This window comes from Solea senegalensis, linkage group LG8 (genome assembly GCF_019176455.1).
Source record: "Solea senegalensis isolate Sse05_10M linkage group LG8, IFAPA_SoseM_1, whole genome shotgun sequence".
Taxonomy (NCBI): Eukaryota; Metazoa; Chordata; class Actinopteri; order Pleuronectiformes; family Soleidae; genus Solea; species Solea senegalensis.
The window spans coordinates 2,180,178-2,206,180 of NC_058028.1; the positions used below are offsets into that span (position 1 = coordinate 2,180,178).

General features: G+C 40.4%; 1 protein-coding gene across 2 annotated transcripts in view; it reads left to right on the forward strand.

Moving 5' to 3' along the window:
• The window catches only part of lrfn1 (leucine rich repeat and fibronectin type III domain containing 1), a 173,179-nt gene that overhangs the window by 86,318 nt on the left and 60,858 nt on the right, over window positions 1-26,003 (forward strand). For both annotated transcript variants that reach the window (XM_044031258.1, XM_044031259.1), the window contains exon 2: window positions 2,492-2,543. The gene's annotated coding sequence lies outside the window, so the exon portion shown is untranslated. The remainder of the gene's footprint in view (window positions 1-2,491; window positions 2,544-26,003) is intronic.

A 26,003-nucleotide genomic window follows, 5' to 3' on the forward strand; every position in this document is an offset into this window, starting at 1 on the left:
TCCTCCACGGTCTTTGACCCTGAAGTAGAAGGAGACGACATATAAACTGCAGGACTGTTCTTCACAAAAATCCTTCACATCCTTGTGGAAAATCTCCATTCGAGGTTAACTCTGACCCTTGACCCTACCTCTATACCTCAACAAGGGTCATTCTACGTGGCTTTCTATGAATTCACTAAATGGACGGGCAGGGATAGGTTTTTTTTTTGGAGCGACTGGTGAAATTGGACTGAGCTCTAGAGGAAGCAGTTTGTCTCCCCGCCCTGACAACATCAATAAAAACTCACCGGAAAGCACACAGACGCTGGACCTGCACATTTTATGATTTTTATTAGAACTTTAGCAGCTCAGTCGTGCGCTGTATTAGATTTGAAGAAGTTTGCAGTTGCTTTTTTCTCTGCGGGATGAGACACACGTTACACCGAATAGTGTTAGGGTTTCAAAACACTCTTGTGGAAATGGTTTTCTGGTTATTTTCAAATTGACACACACAAGGCCGGCTCTACCTAATTTTGTGCCCTAGGCGAGATTGTGTGTGTGTGTGTCCACGAGCGTGTGTGTCGCGCTCAAAAGTGACTGTATACTAGTCACTAGTCGCCTCGCGGCGCCCCTCCAGCAGATGGCGCTCTAGGCGACCGCCTATATCGCCTATGCCAAGAGCCGGCCCTGGACACACACACACACACACAGGCATACACAGGCAGTTTCCTGCAGCTCTAACATGCAGATTAGAGTTTAGGTTAATTAATGGATTGTGTTTGGTTCTGTAGGTGTGAATCTGAGCGAATGTTGGCTTTGTGATAGGCTGGTGACCTTGTTTCTGTGTGTGTCCTGTGGTAGATTTGTTCTCAGCAGGAAAACACATTTGCTAATGTTGGGTCAACACTAACAACAAGCTGCTTATAAATTTATTATCACAAGTTTGTGTTTCTGGCCAAAATCGACGTTTCTGTTTTAACTGCTCTGTCTCTGCCGTACCTACTTTCCTACCTCTACCTTCTTTCCTAGCTCCTTACATATCTATCTACCTACCTACCTCTTTATATATCCACCTACTTACATTCCTCCTTACTAACCTGCTTATCTACCTGCTTTTTTACTTTCTTACCTACCTTCCTACCTCCTTACTTAAGTACAGTACCTACCTAACTACCTTGTTACTTCCTAATCTTCTTTACCTAACCTCTCTACCTACCTACACACCTGCCTACCATCTTTCTACATACCTGCTGAACTTACTACTTCCTTACCTACCTCTTTATATATCTACCTATGACCTACATTCCTCCTTTCTAACCTGCTTACCTAACCTACCTGCTTTTTTACTTTAGCTACCTTTATACCTCCTTACTTACCAACAGTACCCACCTACCTACCTTCTCTTTATGTACCTACCTACCTTGTTACTTCCTAACCTACTTTACCAAACATCCTACCTCCTTATTTACCTGCCCACCTTCCGACCTCTTTACTTCCTTTTTTACCCACCGATTAGTTTATCCTATTATTCTACCTCCTGAAAAACCTTCCTTCCTACCTCTTTATCACCTACATTACTACTTCCTGAGCTTCCTATGACCTACTTCCACAGCTACCTACCTACTGACCCACCTTCTTCAAGCTACTTCCTTACCTACTTCCTTACTTCCCTCTTTACCAACCTACCGACATACCTGTCTACTCCTTTATCCATATTTCTACCTACCTTCCTAGCTCTTTACTTACTTGCCAGCCTACCTTCTTTCTTACCTACCTCCTTACTTCCTTCCCTACTTGTTTACCTAACTTCCTACAGTGCCTACGTAACTTGCTACTACCTTACCTACCTACATTCCTGCTTACCTACCTACCTACCTACCCACATGCCTTACATACTTCTTTACCCACCTACCTACATTCATACTTTCTTACCTACCTACTTACCTTCCTATTAATCTACCTCCTTCTTTTCCTGCCTCGCTACCTACCTACATTACTACTTCCTGAGCTTCCTACCTACCTACTTCCACATCTACCTACATACTGACCCACCTACTTGGTCCTACCTACAGTATATCTTTACTTACCTCTTTACCCGCCTTTCCACCTGCCTACTTCCTTACCTACATTTCTTCCTACCACCATATCTACATTTGTATTTGATTGGAATGTCAAATTTTACTTGTATTGCATCATATTCATTGGTATATTAAACATATTTGTATTTCATACATGCATAAAGTGAATAAGTTTTGAAAGACGAGGCAGGAGGAAAAATACTTTTGCTTTTCTTTTTTTTAATTCCCCTTGTCAGAGAGGCTCAGTGCACACAGTGATATTTCCACCGCCGCAGAAATATCAAATCATTTGTATTGAGTCTGTGATGGATTCAAAGATTGATCTATAAATTGAACCTTTTTATGAATCTGACAGTATTAGAGCTGTTGCCGCGCGGCCCCCGATGTTATTTGTGCCGCTGTATTAAGGTGCGATCGTTTGTTTCTCTCCGCAGACTCCTTTGAAGTGAACCTTGTGGGGAGCATCCAAAACAACGCGGGATTCTGGTGAGTTCCCAAAGCTGAAATTAAACTCCTTCATATTTTCATTATATGCAGCCACGCAGTTCTCATACAGACGAGCGAGACGAGGATAGAAGGGAAAAAAGGTGTTAGTAACAACAATGCTGGAGGGAAGAGAGTGATGATTTCCTCCTTTGACGTGACTGATCATCCGGAAATTTACTTCACAAGGTCAATGAAGTGTCTTTCACACTAAAAGTAACGGGTGCACGTTGGATTTGCCAATCTAGGAGAACCCTGAAATAAAAGTGAGAAACAACATTGTGATTGTTAGCAGTTGGTTGTTCCTGTGGTGTTTTTGTCACGTCCTGACGTCGGTGACAAAACAAAATGAGTCAGAGGAAGAAGAAGAAGAAAACCACAATAACACCATGGAGTTCAGGCACAGTAATGGTTACCTTTTTAATATAATTTATTTTGATCCCACTTTCAATCAATTTTTGAACTGATCTGAATGATAGAAACAGGAAGGTAGTTGTTATTGTGTCTCTGTTTTTGCTGACGGCAAAAGCTAAAATGCTAAACTGGACCAGGGACGAGCTTACGGGTTGATTTTATTGGCATTTTATTAGCAACATAGACTCGGCCGACTACATAATCAGGTGCTTCCATAAATATTGTGCTTTCAAAAGGTGTTCGTCTTATGCCGTAAACAACCCAAGGTTTCTTACAGACGTGTCCGACCAAAACCAACTGCTTCTTCAAGAGCTATGTTCATGCTTGAAGATCCGCGTAAAACTACTTGTAAACATGAGATGATGGAGTATTTACACACATATTTACTGCTGGTCTATTTGCACTGGATTATAATTAACTGGGGTGATTTTATTCTGACCTTTCTCGCCCAGATAAAAGCTGCCGTAATCTTTACCGACGTTGTTCGTCAATGATTCCTGACGTGGAACATGGACTGAAATTACTGAGAAGCTCTTGTGATCATTACTTTACCTTCACCTCTATATGTAAAAATAGTTACTTTCTGTGAAATCATTTGATTTGAGTGAAACCGACAGTTTTTGTTGATGTTTAAAAGTTAAAAGGAATTTCCATCGCTGCCAAGAATGGGGTGCATCACTTCTTCAGTTGAAGTGCCACAACAATGCATTTCTTGAATGGGAGACCCTGAAGAACATTGTTGTGTTTTGTTTTAACTTGTGTAGTGGTACAGTACCTCAAAATCTGAGGGCCCCTACTAGACTAACAATTTCTGCACTAAAGTCATGTTTGCAGGACTATATTCTAGTATTTCATAAACTTTAACTTTAAAAACTTTAAAAATTACATAAACTATTTGGTATTGTTGGACAAATACTTCGGTCAAACCACAGCACCGCAGCTTCTATACGGAACAGCCTAATGTGGCCCTTTTTCAGATATTAGGGTATGTCTTAAGAATAGCCCAAAAACCTTGGTTGTGTTTTGTTCTAACTCGAGTAGGGGTACCTAAAATCTGAGGGCCCTCCCTCCTGCTGGACTACAATGCCAATTTAAGTCTTAGCTGGTAAAATTGCTGAGTCATTGGAATGAAGAGTGACTGAGGATTAAACTCATTCCCACTGGTCAACAAAAAGGTTAAAACCCAGGGGTTAATGGGGTTTTTTGAGGAGTGAGAACTGGATTGTTGAGTGGGTCATCTTTCAACCCAGTAGGTTGTGGGTTCAATCCCTGAGTCTTCAAGCCGATGTGTCCCTTGGCAAGACACTTGACCCTGACAGCTGTGTGTGAATGTGTGAATGACTGTAGATTTAAAGCAGCGTTGAGTGATAATCAAGTTATACAGACCATAATTTTACTCCGTGTCAATTATGATTATTTTTCTTCTCTTTTTCACGTCTTTTACAAATGCCTCTTATCTATATCGCTTGTTTTTTTTATGGCGATATCATGTCGTTTGAGCTGAAGGCAAAACATTTCCTCTTCTTCTCGCCTCTAAACACAACAGCAAACACTCGAGTTTTGTGGTGTAGTTTCCTGGGTGACCACACTGGCACAGAGTGTTTTCAAATCATTGATTTTTAGGGGAAAAACATGAAAGCCTCAGGTCAGTCAGTCCAATAAACAAATGTTTCCGTGCTCTTTTGAATTGACGACATGAAGATAAAGCGTGTTTAATTGTCTCGCTGTGTCCACACAGGGAATAGGGAACAGACCGTTTGGCTGGTAGCCTATAATTCAGATCAGATCGCCGGCTAATCCACAACATCCCAATCTCAGCCGAGGACGGACAACCTCATCCTTTCTGTTTAACTTGGATTGAAAGCCACTTATTTCTCACAGAAGTGATAACGTTGACCCGGCTCTTCCATCTCCCGCTGCCTCACCACAGTCACAGTCTTTGTGGACCTTTCCGACACAAACCTGTAGATCTATGACCTCCCTGCCCGATGCTTCTTAAAAACTAATCAGGCGTTTCATTTCGGTCGACTTCAGAGCGTCCAGGGAGCCACATAAATATTATATTCCAGCCCATTTCTTCTCAACCCCGAACCAGGCAACGTAAGATTTCAACAACCAGGTCAGATGGTAGATGTTACATTTTTTTTATTATTTAGTTGTCAAAGAAATATTCAGTTTTTTAAATTGTTGGATTTTCGTCACAAAAAAGCAAAGTCATACAGAATTCAGAGCCTTTATTCTGAATATTAACCGAGTCAAAGAGCAGTTTAGTAAGCGTATCGCGTATAGAAAACTATCTTTATGGAATTGTGAATTTGTATAATGTATATTTGGGGGAGGGGGTATATGACAGTTAAGTCAACAAATCCAAAGATATATATAGTAAATGCATCAAAACTTCATTTTATACATGTTATTTAAAACATATAAGCATAAATCTTACCTAAAAAATAAAAAAAATATTTTTGGGACCAAAAGAAAATCTCCCACGACCCATTGGTTGGTCTCGCCCCAGTCTTTGAGACACCCTGCAGTTATTTTGATGCGTATATATTAGGGGGTGTCACGATCTCGATTGTAAATCCAATATTGATTGCTCACTTTCTGAAAATGTCCTCACTTGTTCTGTCCCCATTTGGAGCAAAAAACGTCCTCAAGGCTTAAACTGTCTCTAAAGCGCCAACTACAGCTATACTTGTGTTTGTAGCATCAGTCATGTGACCTTATTCTTCAGTCATGTGACCTTATTCAGTGGTGGAAAAACCCTGGATTTCATTAACGTACTGGAACCACGCTGCAGAACGCCAAACGGGTCACAACTCACTACAAAGCCGTTTCCTTCCATGTGTGATCATGTTACTGGAGGTCAGAGGTCAGATTTAGTGATCCCTACATGACTCTCTATGATTTCTCTTCTTTTATAGGTGGTTACTGCCACATTTATGTTGTGAAATGAATGATTTAAAGTTGACAATAAGGCCTAAATGTGGACAGTTTAAATGAGTCAGAGTCTAAAAATGTACATGAAGTCACAGCAAAGTTCTCGTTCATTGCTTCCTCTCTGGGTCACATGCAGATATCACCACACACACACACACACACACACGTGCAGGGACAGAGAGACGGAGACAGCGAGTGACACTTTTAGCTCTCGTCTCACAGATGCAGAGTCTGGGCTGGTGCCACGGCTCTTTGCCTCATAGCCTGCGCGATGGGAGTCGGCTCTATTATCAGAGCTGCTGCTTCGCCGCCCTGCAGCAAACCCAGCGTCCTCTGCTCCCGCAGATTTAATTCCTTATCTCAGTAGGGAAAACAGCCCCAGTGATGAACGGCAGAAAACACCCAGGGAAAAGAAAAAAACTTGCGCGCACACACACAGAAAAGATGTGTTTGATAAACTCATGAATGTGAATGAGCACTGCGGTGCTTTTCATAACATCGCAGGAGTCTGTGGCTGGTCACAGATATTCACGGCCTTTTTTTACTGCAAACGCTGATTTAACAAAAGAGCGCTGTTTAAACTGTTATTTACGTGTTAGCCAACCTTCACACAATATCTGCCATCATCCGCCGCCGTTAGCTTCACGTTTCACTCTGTGGACGAATAAAAGGCAACGAGACGTTCGACGAACTTCCTGTTTCCTGCGTTCAGTCACTGACGGCAGAGTTCATAATAATCCCTCCAAACGCCAACAATCCACCACCACGTTAACTCTGTTTAACCCCGTCTTTTCAGAATCATCTCAAAATACACTCCACAGCCTAGCAGTAACCCGGACTGGATTTAGAACTGACTGGAACGGACTGACTAACCAACCTGAAAGAAAACACGGCTTGTGTAAAATCAGCAGTTGAGAATTTTTTTTTTTCCACAAATATTTATGAACTGAAAGAAAAAATTGAAACCATGAAATGGAATTTTGAGTTGGACTGGAGTTGTGTAGAGAGAATTTAAATTTGGAATTTAATTAGTTTTGCGCTGCTTGGGTACATTATTTTTACTTTTGAATTCAAGATTTTTTTGTGTTGACTTGGTTCTTAAGTAACAAAATATGATCATTCCACGCATGAGTGCGTAGATTATATTTGTGATTTCTCTGTGAGGTTTGATTTAATTTAAATGTTTACAAACCTCATCTGTGACTGACAATAGATCGGACTAAAATCAGAAACCTCTAACAAATGAAATCACCCACAGGTGCTTGAAATCCTTCAAAGTGGGTTAGGGAGTAGGTAAGCAGGTACATAGGCACAAAGGTAGGAAAATACACATAGGTAGGTGCTTAGGTAGGAAGGTAAGTAGGTTAGTTAGGTAAGAGGCTTCCCGCAGGTGCTTGAGGCCCTTGAAAGTGTTTGAAAATCACCCTAAATGGACATGGGTCATTGAAAGTCCTTGAATTTTGTGCAAGAAAGAAGTTCAGTTGATATTTAGGTAAATGTCTCCTTTGGTTTTGACGGCGCCACCTACTGTTTCACTCTCTGACGCCACGTGACGTGAGATTCCAAGGTTTGCGAGTAAAGTTAAGACGAGAGAGAGAAAATGACGACGTGATGTCTGGGAAATGAAAATCCCAGGATCTCTGTCTCACCAAAGACAAAAATACAAAAGACTGACTTTCTAAACAGGATAAACACTTGTCCAGATGCAGAGCAAGTCCACAAAAATGGACGCCATCATGGACGAAGATACTCTTACAAGTTGTCCTCCCATCTTAAGCTGTCTCAGCACATTCAGTCCTTGGATTTGAGGGAACTGGTCCTGGAAAGTCCTTGAATTTCATGTTAACAAAGGTGTGTCACACTGTGTTAAAAAAAGAACATACTTGGTACATTACCATGGGTATTTATTCCTCTTTATTGTTTTTAGAAACATTTTCTTTTCGACTCCATTTGTCTGGAAGTCGCGATCCTTAATGGAGCACAAAGATTTGACTTGTTGTGGCTTTTCCAGCCTTTCACCAGCCGCTTCATCAATGTCACACAAAGCCACTACAGAGGTAATTGTGTGTCAGCTTTCCCAGGCCCTAAAACAAGAGTTATTATGTGAGCACAAAGAAGTTATGTAACCCGATATAACCCCGGCTGAATTAGTTTCCCTGTGTTTTACAGTAATCACCGTGTCGGCCTGTGCTCACTGTTAGCATTGTTCTCTCTCTCACACACACACACACACACACACACACACACGTCTGTGGTCCTCCTGACGCATCGGGAATTATTTATTGCAGTCATTAATGTTTGACGATGGTTGAACCAGTGGTGCAGGAAGATGTTACAGGTACAAAAACCAATACTGCACTGTGAAAAAATTAAATCTAAATAAAGGAATTTATACAAGTTATTGTGTACAGACTCGGTCTAGATGTTCTATACACTACGTCCATGTTTATATTCAGTCCATGGTTGCAACATTTGACCCAAGTGCAGGACACAGACTCAGTGCAGTTATAAAATGTAATGAAGCTGGGGTTTTTTAAATATAAAAAAAAAAAAGATTTGTAACAAGCAAAAAACAACAAAGATCCAGAAAACACAGAACATGAGGAGCTTACGTCGTTACTACCTGGGAACCTGGGAGCTGCTGAGACGACGCTAGTGATCTCTGAATTTATTAAAATCAAAAGAATATTCAAAACAAAGACTGCAATTTCAAATCATTTCAAAACGTTGAGATATTCCATTCCTTTCCATTTGCTAAACGCAGTTGTTTTGGGTGGAAGTGAATCATTAGAATCAGTGGATTAAAAAGATTTGATCACAGAAAGGTCGTGATTCCGCGTCATGCTTTCAGCAGCGCTGTCTCTAAATACACCAGACTCCTCTGTTCAACACATCTGCTACGCTAAATGTTGGAGATGAACGCATATGTTCAGGATTTTTAAGTCTTTTTAACTGATCTACAGTTGGACATTGTTGCCTTTGATTCTTGTGTCGGACGTCAAGCTCATTATAAGTAGAATTTGGAATTATAAGTAGAATTTGGAATTATAAGTAGGATTTTTAAGTCTTTTTAACTGATCTACACAGTTGGACATTGTTGCCTTTGATTCTTGTGTCGGACGTTGTGCTCATTATAAGTAGATTTTGGAATTATAAGTAGAATTTTTAAGTCTTTTTAACTTTGATTTTTGTGTAGGACGTCGTGCTCATAACAAGCAGATTTTGGAATTATAAGTAGGATTTTTAAGTCTTTTTAACTGATCTACACAGTTGGACATTGTTGCCTTTGGTTCTTGTGTCGGACGTTGTGCTCATAAGTAGATTTTGGAATTATAAGTAGAATTTTTTAGTCTTTTTAACTTTGATTTGCCTTTGATTCTTGTGTCGGACGTCAAGCTCATTATAATAAGTAGAATTTGAAATTATAAGTAGGATTTTTAAGTCTTTTTAACTGATCTACACAGTTGGACATTGTTGCCTTTGATTCTTGTGTCGGACGTTGTGCTCATTATAAGTAGATTTTGGAATTATAAGTAGAATGTTTAAGTCTTTTTAACTTTGATTTGCCTTTGATTTTTGTGTCGGACGTCGTGCTCATAACAAGCAGATTTTAGAATTATAAGTAGAGTTTTTAAGTCTTTTTAACTTTGATCTTCAGTTGGACATTGTTGTCTTTGATTCGTGTGTCGGACGTCAAGCTCATTATAATAAGTAGATTTTGGAATTAAAACTAGAATTTTTAAGTCTTTTTAACTTTGATCTACAGTTGGACATTGTTGCCTTTGATTCTTGTGTCAGACGTCTGTTGAAGTCACATTTTAGTATCGGCTCAGCTGAACATTGTCAGAGCAGGAACTTAAAAAAACACCAGGTTCTATCACTGATGGAAAAACAAAGGAAAAAACAAGTAGAGTCGAGTCGAGCCAGGACTGTGTTGTGGAAAAGTGCCATTAGAGAGCCTAATTAACAATGATTCAGGGGGAACCCAAGCCCTGGACCTGGTGGGACCTGAACCGGCAACCCTTTGGGTTACAAGCCAAGTTCCCTTTCCACTTGGCTGACCAAAAAGTTAAGATATTGTACTGAGATCTAGAGCTCAGTGAGATGCAGAAGTTATGTACCACACTTGTTTATGTGAACATCTAACGAGCTTTAACACTGAAAATAAAGTGTTTGTCGACGGTCTCTGATGTATAGTATTACACATAGAAAATGTCAATCAGTGTTTGTCAAACCTGGACTTGTTTTTGTCCACAAACCAAAATGATTCGGTTTTAATGATTTCGTTGTTATACGGAGCAGAGAAACCAGAAAATATTCACATTTAAGAAGCTGAAAAATCACAGAGACTTGTGTAAATTATAAACTGTGTGTTAACAGTTGTAGAAAGAAAGAAAAGAAAAACACTGCACTGACACCACTCACAGAAACGACACCTAAACGTTGCAGATATTGAAAGCGGTGGTTAATCGACAACTATTTTGATAATCGATAATCGGTTTGAAGCTTTTTTTTATGATTAAAACAAGATTTCCGATAGTTTAAGCTTCTTAAATGTGAATATTTTCTTCATTTCTTTTCTCTGGATAGCAAAGAAATTATTAAAAGTGAATCATTTTGGTTTGAGGACAAAACGAGACATTTGAGGACAAGACATTTCCAGGTTTGACGAACACCGATCAGCATTTTTTAAGGTTTTCTGATATTTTATGGACAAAACGATTCAACGAAAAAATAATGGACAGATTAATCTATTATGGAAATAATCGTTAGTTGCAGCTCTAGTCTGAACACATTAAAAACAACTCTGAATGTACTTATAACTTTTCTCTTACCTTTGTACATAAATCTTTTACACTTTATAATAAGGTACCAAAAAAAGGGAGATAAGACTTAGACTGTGAAGATAAAACTAGGTACGAGTACTATATACGTCGTTACATACGTAGCTACTGCACCTACACACCTTGGTAAGTACATACCTACCGACATAAGAGTTTTAGTTTCAGTAAACGACCAGAACATAATTACTGAGGTTTATGTTGCACATGATTAAGATAAGATCTTTGTCTGAAAGAATATTCTGATGTTAAATTCAATACACGATGATGAGATTAATAATCATCGTCGTCCCTGTGTTCTGCGAGGAGGGAATTCTGGTCTTTTTCAGTGAAGAATTGAGTGCAGGTAATGAGTTTGACAGCTTTGACATTTTATTACACGTTCAACAATACATCCATTAGTCTGCACTCTGAAAGCAGCTTTGTATAGAGAGACTGAGTGCAGCAGCGATTCATCATCGGGGATGCATTTGTTGTTTACTCTGTTCTGTATACCCTTGTCTTCAATATAAATGGAGCTATGGAGCTGTTTTTAATGGGGAAAAACATACCACAAAGATGCACCGCACTTTAAATACTGTTTATGAACGTTTCAAAAGGAGCCCTTCGCTGTAAGAACCGTGGATTTAGAACGTTAATTGATTTTAGTTGGAGAAAAACTTTAAAATAAAGTGTGAGTTGCACATTGTGATGCACTTTCATGTGGTGACAGGAAATGAATGCGGTTATTGTTGTTGGGTTTTTTTTACAGAATCAGAGATGTCAGACTTGTCAATTCAGATGTCAAAACATATCCAGTTTAACTGTGCGTGACCCCGGTCGACTACAGTCTCAAATGCTGCTCAGAGCTCAGTAAACAACAAGAAGAAGAGGAAGGTTTTTATCCAACCACAACAATGCTGTGCTATAAATAATCCAGGATCAGACTCTCAGGGTGATTTGAAAAAAAGTTTAAAAGCCTGTAATGTGCTTTATAAAGAGCTAGAGACATTGAAAATGTACCCAACTCAGTTAATGTTCGGTCAACACAAACAACAGACCGCTCACAGATAGAATAGGAAATCCAGTGACTCGCGGACCTATCTACATACCTACTCACCGTCCAGTCTACCCATAGGGTTCTCACACCTTGGTTGACATCAAATTCAAGGACTTTAAGGAACATTCTGGACCAATTCCTTCAAATTCGAGAAATGAATGTGCTGACACAGCTTAAGTTGGGAGGGCGACTTGTAAGAGCTTGTCTTCGTCCATGATGGTGTGTACATACTGTACCTACTCACAGAGGCGATTCTGCGGTTTCTTGGGGCCCTAGGCAAATATCACAGGGGCCCCTCCAACCAGTGTTCACCCTTGTATGATAAATAATCTGAAACTCACAAAAAGGTAATGTAAACATTTTTTTGATTTGAAAAGTGCAAATAAGTATCTTGTCAAAATAAGAATATAAACATTTACAAGATGTAATTTAAAAATTGCAGAATTCTGAAGAGCAATAAAAACATAAATTGTCTTGCTTTCTCTTTTTTCTCCTTTCATTTATCCGGACATTATTAGGGCCTACCACTATCATTGCAAACTCTCCACTTTGTCAATGCTGTAGTGGTTCAAAGTTGGTCAGCACTCAAGGGCCCCCTTTTGGCCTGGGGCCCCAAGCATTTGCCTGCGTTGCCTGTTGGCAAACAGCACCTCTGCCTACTCACCTACCCACCTACTTACTGTTCAGGCTTTATTGAGCGTTTATTAGCGATACTGTGTATTAAGATTGCATCCAATGACACACACAAGCACCATGATATACAGTTTATCTGATATAGTTAACATTTAGTATTTAGTGAGCTAATAATTCATTGAATTAAAAAGTCAGGGAATTAGATTTGAAGGTTTTTCTGGCACTAACTTCATGCGACTCGGAGACGATAGTGACTGTTCCACTGCCACTGAAACTTCACACCGTTTGTTCAAAGTAAATAAATGAATATGTAATTACGTTTTCTGTTGAAATGCTTAGTTAAAGTTCTCCTTCCCTTAAGTTTTTACAAAGGCCTCATTAGCATCACCTCGGGTTATGAAAATAGGTGTAAATAAGTGGGTTTTTTTGTGTGTAGAAAAAAATCATTACCATAATGCTTAGTAATAATTAAGAAGGCCCAAAGGAAGGTATTTTATGAATAATTGATGATAACCAGCAGTGGAGAGGATGTGTTTGTGTTTATATGTGGGGGGTAAACCGTTAAAATCACTTTAACATTTATTACTTTATATTAAACTCTAAATTGATTTCAGTCCTGCAGTGTTTTTTCTGCTGACTTTGCATCTCTTTGAAAGTTTTATTTATTATGTTTATACCACAAAGTAAAAAAAAAAGCATGTGAAAGTGAGACGAGATCGACCTCTTTACTCATCGCATTCACAAAATGCCACAACACCAAAATACAGATTTATGAAATTACTCTCACTTCAACCAAATGGCTGTTTTGGTGTCTTTTGTTCGGCGTCTGCTGCTTCGCTCGCGACGCTCTAATTAAACAGGAGGAGGCCGCAACCCTTCTTTATTCGGTGTCAGTTTGAAGAATGGCTGCCGTGTGTGTGTGAGCTGTGGAACAGAGAAGCTCTGTGGAACAACAGCTACATTTCACACACGGCACAAACCCATTTTTAGGAGGACTCTTGAATTAAGTCCCGTTCACGGCGGCCGCCTAGGCCGCCTGAAAATGCTCCAAAAATCAGTTTGAGGCAAATTTGCTCGACAGCTCTGCACCACGTTCTGTTTTTTTGAGTATTTTTCACTTCAACACCTCAACTGAGGGAATCACATTTTGAAGTCGCCGTCGCTGTGTTTGACAGAAAGTCACTTAGTAGTTTTTGTTATTTCTAGGTTTTTAGTTTTTGGAATTTTCTAGATATCACAGACTGTCTCGGAGTTACGGTAATGAAAAGTATGCATGACAAATCCTGTCGGAAGCGACATGGATGGTAACAGAAGGGTTAAACGTCTTGTTGTGGGTAGATTGGTTAATTTAACCTTTATTTAATCTTTATTACGTAGAATTTACGGAGATCAAAATCTCTTCTGCACACGTTATAGTCAATATTGGAGATTTAGGAGACAGGTTACCAAGAATAGTTTTAGACAAAAACCATAATGTAACAGTGCGTATTAAGTTTGCTTGACATTTAAAGTGCAGGTGTTTAGGTCACAGTAATAAATTAAAAACACAGACACTGTTTACAGGTTCCTCGTCGTCTGTCTAATAAGATGGAACGAAAACGCTGTTTCAGTTCAGTCTGGAGAGAGTTCCATGCACAAGGCAGTGAACGAACACACGGGACAGAAACGTAGATGGAGAACTTCACAAGAAAAAAGAAATTTGTGGCTTTTACTTCTTTTGAAGAAGAAGAGTGTGCAGATATGGAGGAACTGAGCCTCTCTGGTAGATGATGGATGGATGTTGATGGTGGTCTTGTAAAAAAAAATAGTATTAAAAGGGAAAAATTCATGAACTAACTTTTTTCCCTGCACCTGAAGGTTGAAAAATAAAGACAAACAGTCTTTTGGTTTTATACAGAACTGCATCATCGTCGTACATTTGGCAATTTGCTTACTTGCTTGTAGTTGTCCATCGAGTCCGACGGTGACGTCCACCTGGACATAGGTTCTATTCCAGGTTAGACATGTACGTATGTGTGGTAGTTGTGTTGTGTGTCAGAATTACTGGTAATCCTGCTGTGCCGTCTCTGCGGTCTCCTGCCTCTCCTCTACATGTGCAGGTGCCCTCTCGACGTTGTTGCTGCCAGGAGTTCCTGTCAGCGGCCGTGTTCTGAAGGACCTCAGGCATGAAATGACATCTCTTTAGCACAGTTTTTATCCCGTCTTTATAGCACTTCTTCTGCCCTCCAGCAGAGCGTTTACCGTGGCGTAGCTGGCCACACTAGCACTCTGCGAGGCAGCTGATGTCCCAGCCATCGTAGTAGGTGATGTGTGGTTTCCTGAGTATCTCCATGTGGGGGCACACGATTATGCCAAGTGATCCTCAGGATGCGCTGGAGGCAGCATATGTGGAAGTAGGTTACCCATGATTCATTTTTTTGTGTGGGTGTGGTTCTGTAAGAGTGTCTGAATCTCCCAAATGCAACTGATGCTTAGTGTGTCCTATTCTGGACCAGTGTCTTCAGAGAGAATACGTTTGGTGGACAGCAGCAACATGATAGATTGTTTACGTAAAGACTAAATGACAGTGGTCCCAAAACGGAACCTTGTGGTACACCAAGCTTGTGTTTTCACGTGCTGTTGACTTCATGTTCTTGTGATGTACGATTCCGTCCAAAAGTTGAGAATGAGTCTGTGTATTTATCAGCGTCTGGATGTTCTGATAAATTCAACAGGACTAAATGACTTTGACCTTGTTTGTATCGTTTCCTGACATATTAGGAACACACTCCATCATAGGATTTTAAATTAAGGTGAAAATAAAAAATCAATTATTTTTTTATTTACACTCTGCCCAGGTTTACACCCGCAGCAGCAGCTTCTCTAATCTGACAACATCCCCAGGATTACTCTCATGTATCATCATTACAGACTCGGGCACTTTGACAGAGTTTGCAGTCCAGTGAAAAAGGTACAAAGAGGGCAGAGAATAGATCTCTTTGATGAACCAGAGATTATGATGGAGAGGCGAGCAAACACACTCGTCATTCTCCACTCGCGCGTGTGCAGTGCAGCGAGACTCCGCCGCCTCACCCGGCGGCAAATTACTGCCTGAAATCAAAGACGAGCTGCAAGTGTGACATAATCCTCTTAGATCTTTGTTTAAACAGAAACAACAGTGCATTAATATAAAGTCCAGAAATCATTCAATTCATATAATGAAAGTGAATGAATTAGCATGTCGTTAATTTATATAAAATGTGTTATTTATGGTGCTGCATGGGCTTCTCCACGTGCATTGATGTTCCAGAGAAAGGTTTTCTCCCACAGTCGTGTGTGTGTGTCTCACAGCCTCTGCAGCCTCTCTCAGCTCGACTGCTATTGCAGTTATGGGACACGTGAAAAACTCGGACATAAAAATTTCCACTGCGATCTCCGACTTAAGAGCTTAACCCCGGATGGGTTTGCTTCAGCTCCGCTCGGTGTTTTCCGTGGCATTACCTGAGTCTCCCCGGTCTCCAAAGCACAGACTGTACATAAAAAATGGAGCACAAATAAATGGCGGCTCAGTGGTACAGTGCGTCATCTTTCAACCGGGAGGTTAAGGGGTTCAATTCCCAGTTCCTCCAGTCGAGCATACATGCCAACGTGTCCCTGGGTACAACACTTAACCCCAACTTGGTCCTGACGTGAATGGATGAAAACTTTAGTGTGGTGTGAAGCAGCTTGGAGAGGTCATCAAGACAAGAAGCACTGCTCTGTAAATACAGACCATTTACTATTCACACAGAAGAGTGGAAGTAGGATGGAAGCAGTAGTCGTGAGCCACCAGGGGGCAACTTGGTTTACAGCATCAATTAACATTGTTCTTGGGCAGTTAATGGTCTCAATCACTAGTTTCAGCTTTTCTTTACTAGTTGGCTTTAGGCGACTGGACCTGCTTCAGTTCTGAGTATCTGGCGAAAAAAAATAGGTAGTTAACCTCTGAGGCCTCAGACGTTAAATAAAGTTTCATTAAATCTGTTGGTGGATCTATAGAACAGCTCATTATTTGGTATTGTTGGGGGATGTATGGAATAGCTCATTATTTGGCAGTTTGTTTGTTGGGGGATGTATAGAATAGCTCATTATTTGGCAGTTTGTTTGTTGGGGGATGTATGGAATAGCTCATTATTTGGCAGTTTGTTTGTTGGGGGATGTATGGAATAGCTCATTATTTGGCAGTTTGTTTGTTGGGATATATGGAATAACTCATTATTTGGCAGTTTGTTTGTTGGGGGATGTATAGAATAGCTCATTATTTGGCAGTTTGTTTGTTGGGGGATGTAATAATAATAATATAGAATAGTTCATTATTTGGCAGTGGATATGGAAGTAGTAGTGAGGTTACCAGGGGGCAACTTGATTTACAGCAACAATTAACATTTTTTTAGGGCAGCTAATGGTCTCAATCACTAGTTTTAACTTTTCTTTAGGGATGTCCTGATATTGATATCAGATATCGGTCCAATATCAGCCAAAAAGTGTCAGCACTATTTCAATAGAACATGATGTTGTATGTCCATCCATTTTTACCATTTTGTCCTCCACATGAGGGTCGTGTTGGGAGCTGGAGCCAATCCCAGCTGACACAGGGTGAAAGACAATCTATCACAGGACAAGCACACAGAGACAACACAACCAATTACACTCTCACCTATGGTCAATTTCGAGTGTCCAGTCACCCTATCTGCATGTGTATGGACAGTGGGATTGTCCAAACTGACGTGGTGTAGTTAAAAACTGCAAATCTGGAGGATTCGTATCAGGAGTTTGTTTTTCAACCAGACAACTTCGGGCAGCGTTACACCGCTCTGTGTACAGCCTGCTGAAAAAAAACATTGTTATGATTATTAGAAGAAGACTACGTCCACTTTTGTCTCCAGTGTTTACAGCAGACGATAAACAATTGTCGGAGTCATTTTCAAGCTTATTTTTGTTTTCAATCTTTCCTGGCATTTTTTTAAAAGAAACTTTCAGATGGTGGTGGATACTCAGAATAAGTCTTAGTTGCAGTTCTACCATTGGAAGATGCAGTGTAACTTCTGTTTCTCCACGGCCTATGCCAGTTTTTAGAAATCGGGGCAGCAGATAGTTGCTGATTTTAGGCCTATATATTGAATTTTTTTCCCCTCCATCTGACAACATTTTCTTTTAAATGATAACAAATGGTTAAAACCTGGAGTTACTTCCACCACCAACTTCAGGCCTTACATAAAAGCCTGTCTGTATCTGTTTATTATACAAATATATGTGCATTCTTCTCAATCTATATGTAAGTGGGCCAGACCTTCATCAGAAGCTTAATTATCCTCTGCTATTTAAATCATATGAGTTTACTGTTGCTGTGATGTTCCTACGATAATAATGAGTCAACTGAACTTCACCAAACCCAAAAAACACAGCTGATGTACTGACGGGAATCACTTGAGGTGTTTGATTGAATGTAGAGAGTTATATACTGTATGTCCTGAATGGACAGTAATTTGTCCTCAATCAGATTATACTTACATCCATATCAATGATTTTCCTAATTCTTTCAGCCTCAAACGACGTCACACTAATACTGAAAACCATAGTTGGACAGTTCCATCATCACGGCCGCTTAAATCTCTCAGTTTCTCTGACTAACGTTCTCCAGACGACGGGAAATCCTGATTGTGCTTCAGTCGCGTGTTCGTACGCGACGATGAATGTGGTCACATCGACGCAACTAATGAGCATTATCGCTTATCAGAGGCTTCATTATTTCCTGCTTTCCCATTTCCCTTTTTCACTCAGTGCTGGTACATTTGTCACATACATGTACGAGTAAAATCCACTCAGCTGGAGCAGGAAATGTCCTGGAACTGGACCAGGACAGTGTGATCAGCCTGGCCTGAATGTACAGAGAGTTTTAGGAAGAAAGTGTTTTCTTTAGAGATAGTGAATATTTTCCTACAACACGATTTGCAGCTCTGTTAAGATGCTCTTGCAACAATTAATCATACATTAATTGATTCAAATAAAAAAAAAGGATAAAATAGAAAATTCTTCTTCTCAGCTCAATCTGTTGGTGGATGTAGCGAATAGCTCATTTTTTGGTAGCCACTGTTGGTTAATATCTAGTCTGTTGGTGGTTATAGGTAAAGGCTCATTATTTTGCAGACAGTTTCTTGGTAGATCTATAGAGCTGATCACTATTTGACAGCCAGTCTGTTTGGTTATGTTTGGAACAGCTCATTATGTTGCAGCCAGTTTTAATGGTGGATGTATATAGTAGTTAACTATTTGGCAGGCAGTCTGTTGGTGGATCTATAGAACTGCTCACTATTTGGCAGCCACTCTGTTGAATGAAATTTAGAATAGCTCATTATTTCACAGTCAGTCTGTTGGTGGATATAGATAAAAGCTCATTATTTTGCAGACAGTTTCTTGGTAGATCTATAGACCTGATCACTGTCAGTCTGTATGGTTATGTTTGGAACAGCTCATTATGTTGCAGCCAGTCTTGTGGTGGATGTCTAGAATTGCTCATTATTTGGCATACCATTTCATTTAGGGTTCCCCATTGCAGGTCATTTGCCTCCATCTTGTCCTCCCCCTTGTGTCCTCTTCTGTTAAATCGATTGACCTCAGGAGCCGTCTCTGTGGTCTTCCTCTTTTCCGCCTTCCTGGCAGCTCCATCTTCAACATACTTTGTCCAGTATAATCACTCTCCCTCTCACTGCACATGACCAAACCTTCTGTACCTTCACTCTCTTACTTCATCTCCAAACTGTTCAGCCTAAGCTGTCCCTGGAATATGCTCATTCCTAATCCTGTCCATCCTGGTCACTCCCAGCCAAAATCTTCCTTCCCTTTCCCTTTTGCTGCTCTCCTTCTGTCTCGCATCACCCACGGCACTCGTCTCCACCCACTCAAAAACAGAGAAAGAAATCATAAATTACAAATGCGCAGTGGCATCCTTGTTGCATATTCTGTGCAAATACTGTCCAATCATTTGCATAGTTGTGCAAAATGGGGCATGACTGCCTGTGCAGTGTTTCTGAGTGCAGTGTTTTGTGGTAAAATGTCCTTAGAATAAATAAATGCTACTTACCCAGCAGCCTGTGGCAGTGGCATTATGTATATATTGATATGTCCAGAGTCAGTGGTTGTTGTGAGCATTAAGCTGGATGTTTTCTGGTCAGGTTTAGAGCTGCCACAGCTCTGGGGAAGATGCTGTTTCTCAGTCTTGTAGTGCAGGAACACGGGGCCTGTGACGTCTCCTGAGGCATAGATTTCCTCCAGAACTGGGAGATGAGTCCCAGCGATACTTTGTGCGCTGGAGTTCTTTTCCTTCCTTCCTGTCGTGGCTGCCGTGCAGCTGAGGCACCAACGTCTAGATGCAGTAAATGTACAAACAGTAGAAAGAGCATCTGTTTGCGCCGCTGCGTCCAAACACGCAGCCATTTTTTCTTCTTTTTCTTTTTAACGCAGAAAAAATAACAAGAAAATTGAGTAAAAGTATCTTGAGTACGGACGTGTAGAACTGCCACAGGGGAGGGAAAGAGAGTTTTCTCGTTCTAATGATAAAAGTTTTTAAAAAAGAGTGAGAGTTTACCTTTAAAACGTCCAGAAAGTTTTTCCGTACCAGTTACCAGCGCCATCAGCGCTTAATGATACTACACTATTTAAAAATGTAGCTCCAGGGCCTCGTTTAGTACCGGGTTTTGGTTCTCGTCCCTAATGACGAGGCAAGAGAGGAAGTTGTTTGAAATTCTTTGCATGATTGCGTGAAACACCATGAAGATGTTTCTCGTTCTTTGATGGAATCACGTCATCAGGACACGTATCGCAGGTCTTTAATCCCTGCTGCGGTCACACTGTAGACCACACCTGCACCAACTCTTCTCAAATTATAACACTGTCTCTCCTTAATGCACTGTTCACTTAGCAAAGATATCGTCGTTTTCATATAGTTTTTGTTTCTTGCACATATATAAGAATATTAAATTGTCTTTATTTCTTTTCCTTATTCCTACTTAGTACCTGTTTGGCCGCTGTAACGCTGCAAATGTCCCCATGTGGGATGAATAAAGGATTATCTTATCTAATCAGTTCATTAGGAACTCGAATTGAATATCAGTATTAAATTCAGGTGTTTCAAGGAAACACAGCTAAGACAACGAAACACGGGTGAATCTAATGAGGGCGGGGCAGACAATCAAGACTGGGGGCAGGAAGTGAAGTGATCTGAAACGAGGAGAGTTTCACAATAAAACAGGAAATATGACAGAAACATGAACGTAAGGGGAATGCCACGATGTATCAATGCTATGTTTCCAACAGTTTTGTTTTCTATTCCAACACGACTGTGTCCCAGTGGACAAAGACTGTAAAGACATGGTTTGACCTTGAGAACTTGACTGACCTGACCTGACCTCAACCCCATGATCAAACACTTTTGGGATGAACTGGAACAGAGATTGTGAGCCAGAACCTTCTCGTCCAACATCAGTGTCTGTCCTCACAATGAATGGACTTTAAATTTACCACAGAAACGCTTCAAATATCACGAGGAAAGTACTTGAATACGTTATTAGTCCCTGTTGGTGAAACGGTCAGGTGTCGTTTGTGTGACGCCGCAGTAATCAGGTCAGTAATCAGCCGCAGACCTGGTCACATGTTTCTATCTTCTACTCTCCTTTCATCGACTTGTGCGTTGAAGTGGCCGCAGCCGTGATAATGAACATATTCAGCCGTGCTGGTGGATGTTTGGTAAAAAGCCTCTCTCAGTGTGAAGTCGTTGGAGAGTGCCACGTTGAACGGCTCACGCTGTGAGCTTCTCTGGAGAGTTGCCTCAGTGAGACCTGGCATCTCTGGAGACAGAAGCAGTGGGACGTCCTGGTCTGCAGGAACACGAGGTAACGGATCAACGTCATGCTCGCATGCACGCTGCTTTCTGATTCAAGCGTCTACAGCGCTGGGGTTTTTAGAAATGCTGTTATTACCTCAACCATGGAGTGGTGGAATTATCTGATCTAAAGTAAGCAACTTTCTGTCTACAGGTTTTCCCAGATCAATCAGAATTTTTTGCCACGGGTAGGTGATCACCCCAAGTAGAGCTGCAATCGATTAATCTGTCGATTATTTTCACGACGAATCGAGTAATCGTTAGGTCCATAAGATGTCAGAAAATGTTGATCAGTGTTTGTCAAACCTGGAAATGATGATGTTTGTCCACAAACATGGTTTCTTTGTTTTACGGAGCAAAGAAATGAAGAAAATATTCACATTTTAGAAGCGGAAACAATCAGAAATCTGAAAAAAGCTTCAAACCGGCGATTAATTTAGTAATCGTTTCATCGAGTAATTGTTCCAAAAAAAACAAATCCTATCCTTGTCAAAATAAATCACATTTGAACAGACTTTGGTGTGTTTGCAGGATCATAAACTCCAGCAACAGACTAAGATTCATGCAAGACACAGCATCGAAACATGTATGAATGTTATAGACACATTCAGTCAGGTCGGCTCCGATCAATCCTCCATCTGACCTCAAGATTTTGTTGATCAATTCCAGTTGAATAACGACAATGAAGATCCTTTCCTTTCCTATTTTCCCTCCAGGGAATAATACATTCTCATATTGAGATCAGACCTCCAACAAGACTTAAAGACTTCTTAAAGACAAAACCAGCACCTGTCATTTTTACATTCTGATCCACAAGATCCAGAAGAACTTTCTGGATCTGTATAGAACTTTACCTGCTGATAGCTATGACCATGTTACATAAACATGACAGAATTAATGCTGCTCTGTGAACATGTCGCTGAGATATGTTGCATTTAAATTGACACCTAATCCGTAATCTACATTTTAGATTATAAAAGAGAGTCATTTCTCGAAAATGTGATTATTTTTTGTGACGTTACTAACAGACGTGCTAACAGAAGGACGAACTTATAGATAAAACAAAAACTCACGTGTATTGACTTTTTTTTTGTGGAATTGCTCTTAAATTTTAAGTAAAATGAAATGTGTAGGAACCGTGTGAAATCTTTGTTAAACAGCAGCAGCAGCAGTGGTGGCTCCAGACGTTTGTGTCTTCTGTGTAACAAACGGCATCGGTGTTTCAGACGCAGCCGAATCTAAAACGGATGAAAATGAGGAGCACGGCGAGCACAAGAGAAAATCATATCAGACATCATGTTCCCTTTGTTCAAAATAAATCTCCCCTGATTGTGCAGCAACAACAAGAGGAGTCATAAATAATTCAGCCGCTCCCTGACGGCTGCACCGGCTCTCCGACTGGACGCGTTCTTCTGCCGCTGCTCCTCCGCGATCTGCCCCCGCTTTTAAAATGGCAGCTTAATGCGTGTGACCTCTGAGTGGGACTCTGCCTTCCACTTCCACTGCCTAATTTATTCATTATCCCGCTCTCTGCCTTATTGGGGCTGCGACTCAAGTCGTAAATACTGGAGAATATCAAACTAAATGTGACGTGGGGAGGAAACGGGCAGGATTATTCCTGATGTATGTAAATAACGGGGGGTGAAATACGGACAACAAGGAAAGACAGGTAAATAAAACCGTCTCCCTCTGTGTGTCCACACGTCAGTCGTCTTCATTCGCGCTGATGTGGCGTCCCTGAAGCGTTGACTCTCGTCTCCACATCCGTGCACTCCAGCAAAAAGTTGTTGCCAATGTATGTTTCGTGTCACCAGAGGCGTTTGAAAGGAGTTTGGGTCCTACATCAAATTAAAAAATCCCCCTGAAAGCAAGAGCTCCACACATTTGCTGTTCAAGCAGAAGTTAAAGACAAACTGTCTGCTGTCAGCATTTATTACAAAGGGCCTTTCTCCCCAAAAAAAAAACCCGGCTATTTCTGTGGACGGCTAAAGCGGCTTCTTTTCTGTCACGAAACACCACAGTCTTACAGAGTTTGTGTCGAAAAAGCATCTTCAGCTCTGTTTATGTTCCCGTTACATCAGATGATGAGGGGGGGGTAACAATCTCAATATAAGTGGGATGTTTTTGAGAGAAGAAAAACGGATGAAAATGTTGATTTGCAATAAATGTATCTAATGTTATCTTAAAGCAAGCTGCTCCTGGAGTCACTGGTTGGCCAACGAAAGAGAAACAAGACGCGATTAACTCCGGGACAAACCAAGCTAAGCGACAGAACATGCACCTTTTCTTTACATGAAAAAATATCAGCCATACCATTACTGTCGGCTGATATTAGAAATAAGCTAAATATTCTTACTTATTCTTGTTTAAAGGAAAAGGCAGGGTGATGAAATCATCGTTTTCCCAAAGTTGAGTGTAGACATTTCCATTTTCAAATACAGAAAAATTGAGGCTCCGACTTTTTTGTTAACATAACTATTGTAAACTGCTATACTTATACTTACTAATACAAATGAATTATATATTATATTAAAATAATGAATTGTTACTACTATACTTGTGGTTTCCCAAGTTTGTTTTCTTACTAACAATGTCGTCCGATCACTCAAAACCATCAATAACAAATGGAAAAGTGATATTTTTGTCGCTCAGTGTGGACAGTTGAAAGATAATATAACTTATTATATAGATCATTTATTACTAAAAGTCGACAATATAACCCGGTTTGACTGTATCTGTTACGATCTGACACCAACTGCGATACAAGCACTTTTACCTGCGGCTGCTGACGTCACCGTCAAAGTTTTGCTGGCGCTTTTCCACTATGCAGTACCAGCACGACTCGGCTCTACTCAGTTTGGTTTGTTTTCCATGACTTCATAGCTCCTCCCCCATGTGGGCGGAGTCATCACAGCAACAGCTGCGTGAAACTGTCGTGACGTGGTTTTTCTAGGCGACACAAACACACAAACGAGTGACTTGCAAAGCAGTTCTTTTGGGTGAAAGTGAATCATTAGTTCAGATGACTTGACGGAACGGTTCAGTCCTTCAGTCACTGAACTGAAATACCAGTGAACGTGGCTCTCAATACACCAGACTCCTCTGTTCAACACATTTGCTTTGCTAAATGTTGGAGATTAACGAACGTTTTTTGGGATTTTTAAGTCTTTTTAAGTTTTTTTAACTTTGATCTACAGTTTGTTGCCTTCGATTCTTTTGTCGGACGTCGCGCTCATGACTCTTCAGTGACTAATCAGCGGCCGGCAGTCTCTTGACGTCACATTTTAGTATCGGCTCAGCTCGCTTGGAACCTCGTCAGAGCGGGAACTAAAGGTTCTATCACTGATGGAAAAGCCAAATAAACGAGTTGGGTCGTGCTGGAACTGTGTCGTGGAAAAGCGTTAACACTTGTGTGGTAGTGGGTGATCTGCTGTAGCCTCCTCAGATTTAAGGCTATCAATCAACACCCGGCTGCACATCTGATACCTGTTTTCCCTAGAAATCACATTATCGTTTAAAGTTCTTCTCCTCCTGCTGCTGCGTAAATCAAGCAAGCTGCCGACAGGAAAATGCCAAATGCTCATACAAAATCAATAGCGAACATCTACTTACTTACAGTATTTCTGCTTTAAATAAGGTCTATTGGTTTGTTTTTGCCACTCTGGGAGCAGTTTTGCAAAAACAGTGTTTCAGGGCTTGTGGATAAAAGAACGGATTAGACACAAAACGTTTGTGGAATGAACTTGTTCTTGTTTGTTTGGGCCTTAAGGGCCTCGAGTACCAAACTTACTGTCTCTGTAAAAACAAATATCTGGGAAGTTGTGAAAACTAATTCCACACTTCTTAATTTTAACATTTTAAAACACTGTAGGCTTCACAAAATATGAATATGCTTCTATCCAGCCTGTCATATTTTATCACCCGTACATAATCGAGCTGTCACTGCCCTGTGACACTCGTTGACTCTTTGGTGAGGTGGTGATTGTCTTCAGTGTCAGGATGAAGATTTTTCTGCTGCTGCTGCTGTCGCTGTGACAGTGGAACACTTAGGGCCGTCAGTGAAAGTGTGAGTAAAAGCAGTTTGCACTTGGCTTTACAAAGTTGTGTCGACTTAGTTTATTGATCCCAAAGCTGAGAAATGATTTTGTGTCGCAGCAGCAGCAGCCGCACAGTTTCAGGCACTTTATAACTCCTAAAATAAAGATAATATATTAGAGAAGTTATACAAACGGCTATGAAAATATCACATTAATATACAAGGATGTACACCACAGTGTTGGAAGAAAGAAATAAGAGATATATAAGATATTAGATTGCAAAAATCAACAACAATGAATATGTAGAGCAAGTATGGAGATTACTGGGTAAACTAATCAACACTGATGAATGCTGTATGTATGAAGTTTTTTGTAAAGATATAAATGACTGTATACATAATTTATATGCATTTGTAAATATTATTTATATTATATTTATATGTAAATAACTTGAGCTGTTCCAGTTGAAACTTCTCGACGAGGAACCTGAAAATTCACCATATCATTTCCGAGAATGCTAATTTCGGTGGCTAAATGCTTGCTAGTGCTGCCCAGTTCTTAGCGTAAGTCAACAAAGACTGTGAAGAAACAAGAAGAACAATATACTGTATTATTTACTACTACCAGTGACTAAATTATCCGAAGATTCGTAAGAAGTTGATG